Source organism: Arvicola amphibius, unplaced genomic scaffold (genome assembly GCF_903992535.2).
Source record: "Arvicola amphibius unplaced genomic scaffold, mArvAmp1.2, whole genome shotgun sequence".
Taxonomy (NCBI): Eukaryota; Metazoa; Chordata; class Mammalia; order Rodentia; family Cricetidae; genus Arvicola; species Arvicola amphibius.
Window position 1 is genome coordinate 6,741 of NW_024582209.1, and position 3,465 is coordinate 10,205.

Genomic DNA, 3,465 nt, shown 5'->3' on the forward strand with positions numbered 1-3,465 from the left:
GTGTGTGCGTCACGTGTTCCTGGTGTCCTGAAAGGCCAGAAGAGGGCAGCAGATCCCCTGGGACTGGAGTTACTAACAGTTGTGAGCTGCCATGTGGGCACTGGGAATCAAACCCTGGTCCTCTGGAAGACCAGCTAGTGCTCTTAACTGTTGAGCCATCTCTCCAGCCCCCACACAGAATCTTTTCTTAGATGGTGGTAGAATGGTAAGAGCACTTGCTTGAGCCTGCAGTGCACACCTTTAATCCCAGCACTGGGGAGGCAGACGCAGATGGATCTCTGAGTTTGAGGCCAGTCTAATCTATACAGTGAGTTCCAGGACAACCAGGGCTACACAAAGAAACCCAATCTTGGAAAACAAAACAAACAAAAAGATTCTGAGCCAGGCCTGGTGGCATCTGTAATGCCAGCCACACTGGAGGTTGAGACATGTCCCAAGTCAGCTTGGGTTAGTTTAGCATTTGTTCTCATTCGCGTCAGGAGAGATGGTAGCTCTGATCCTGCCGCACAGAGGCAGGGTGTGTTACTTTAATAGTGCCTTTTTCTTTGAAGACTCTCTTCCTGCCAGGCAGTGCTGGCACACACCTTAACCCCAACACTCAGGAGGCAGGCAGATCTCTGTAGCAAGTTTTCACGTAGTTTTCTTGTTGGACTACCTTTGGATCACCAGCCTTCAAATAATAACCCGGAGACGTCTTATGAGAGCTTGGCTGTAGTTTAGGCTTTTTTTTCCAACTAGTCTTTTTTTTTTTTTTTTTTTTTTTTTTTTGGTTTTTCGAGACAGGGTTTCTCTGTGGCTTTGGAGCCTGTCCTGGAACTACTAGTGTTTATAACTTAATTAAACTCATATTTTTTAAGTCTACATTTTGTCATGTGGCTTGGTTACCTCTTCTTAGTAAGGCACATCTGACTTGTTTGAGTCTGTTGGCAAAATTGCACCTAGATCCCTCCTCTCAGTTTTTCATCTCTCTATCCGGAAGTTCCATCTATTTTTTTTTCTGTCTACCTATTAGCCATGTCGTTCTTTATTAAACCAATCAGAAGGCACCTTAGGTAGAGACATCTTTCCAGTGTAAACAAATATTCTACAACAGATCTCTGTGAGTTCGAGACCAGCCTGGTCTGCAGAGGAGTTCCAGGACAGTAAGAGTTACACAGAGAAACCCTGTCTCGAAAAGCCAAAACCAAACAACAAAAGAATCTCTTTCCCCAGCTGCTGTTCTGATCATTGCACAACGGGTTTCTTAGGTCCCAGCCTCAGACAGAACCTCAGGAAGTGGTAGCCTCTTGCTAACCTCAGGACACAAAGTAGCTCATGTCAGGAAAGCCATCATTTTGACAGAGAGGCAAACTAACAGCCTTCTCTGAGTCCCATTCCACTAAGTGGGCAACATCTACTAGATCTTGGTTAAGGAATGGCAGGGTTGGAAGATGTCTGCCTTCAGCCGGGTCCAGGATTAATGGAGGTGTCCACGAGTCGGAGCTGCAGGCTTTGCCTCCTTTTCTAAAGGATCATCTGGGTAGAAACTGGGAGGCATGACAGCAAATACTTTGGGGCTGAGCTTAGGTTAAATTCTGGCCAAGCAAGTTTGGGCTGATGTCTGACAGTCATCTGTTAGAAGGGATAGGGACAGCAATTTCATAGCTTGTCACAGAATGAGACAGAAGCATTTGTCTTGTACAATAAATGCCTAGAATATGGTAAGAGTAAATTAAACATAGGTTATTGTCATTATTTTTAATAAACTGAGAGATGATTTCAGACCAGTTTTTATGCAAAGCCACTATCAGTAGTATTAGGCTGGATTCCTTTCTTCTTTCCTTTTACTTTAATTCTTTGAATCTGCGGCTATCCTTTGTCAGAAATAGAAAAAAAATAAATTGTGTGTTTACTTCAAAAACACATTTCAAGGAACCCAACTAGAGGTGATCAATTCAATATCAACTCTGAAGAAATTTTAATTTAAAGGTTCCCACTACCAGAAGCAAGACGATGCTGCAGCCAAATCACTTCCCAGAAGGCTGGTGCAGAGGCCTGGGCCTGACTCAGCATTGCCCTGGCAACAGAGGGGCCTACAGGGCCTCAGTCCCTGATCCCTTAATCTGAAGACCTGACACACACGCCCCAGGAAAGGTCTCCTGGCACCTGGCTGTTGGAACTGCTCTGAGGAAGGACAGAGGTGGAAAATCAAAGATGTGCCTTTTGCTTGTTTTTGTTGTTTTGCCAGTGATAAGTGAGAAAAAGTTCTCCCTGAAGCCCGGCTTCTCCAGACCCCAAAGGTGCAGTTCAGAGAATGAAGCCCAAAGCTGCCCGAGTCCAGCACCACCAAGGCAGCAGTGGTTTATGTTTTGTTTCCTCAGAGCCCAGTACGTAATTCTCGAGGCCACACAACCAAGTACCTTAATGGTACCAGGCCCACACCTTACTTCATCTGCTTCCTCTTGCCCCTGACAAGAAGCTCTCGGATGGCGGAGAAAACTCATCAGCTGTCCACTTAATGGCTCCTACTAGGAAATGCTGTCTTGCTCTAGTTTTCTCTCCCACTAAAATTCATTTCCATCCTTAGGGCACTCATCATTTTGACACACAGTCTATTCCCTTAATAGATTTCCTTTCCCTCAATCTTAATTTCAATGAAAAAAATCTGGTATAAATGGAATAGATAACAGACTGGCTTTTCTCTTTCCAACAACTTCCAGATCCCAGGGAAAGAACTTTAGGATCAAACATGGCTTTTTGGGTTGAAGACTCGAGTTCAAATCTGAGCTGTAACCAGACATGGGTGGTTCGGGTCTTTAATCCCAGCACTTTGGAGGCAGAGGCAGGGAGATCTCTATCAGTTCCAGGACACTCTGGTCTACATAGTAAGTTCCAGACAGCCAGAGGTATATAGTGACACCCTGTCTTAAAAAAAAATGCCATGAGTTTGAGACCAGCCTGGGCTACACAAGTGAGTCCAGACAAGCCTGGGCTACACAGTGAGTCCAGACCAGCCTGGGCTACACAGTGAGTCCAGACCAGCCTGGGCTACACAGTGAGTCCAGACCAGCCTGGGTGGGTGCAAGAGCCTGCTTCAGAACACTAAAACCCAAAAAGTAAACAGACAAAAATCCTGGCTGCCATTTTCTTTCGTGTGACTTTGGACTACATAAGCTCTGTCACCCGATACCTCTGTGCACTCATGCATGCACACATACACACAAGCCCCCACATAATTAAAAACAACGCCCTGATGGAGCTAGTTGTGACTGCTCACCTTCCCCAGTCTTCAGGCCTTCAAGTTGGTCAGCATTGTCCCTCCTCTTGACTTCATAGTCAGTGGCACCTGCTTCTCCTTACCGCCCCCCCACACACACACACAATGAGACAACTGCTGTGTTAGATGATACTAGGTACACTGCCCTCGGGCCACTCCAGCCCCTCCCCTTAACAAACCAAACAAGAACAGCAAACAGGAAACGCTCA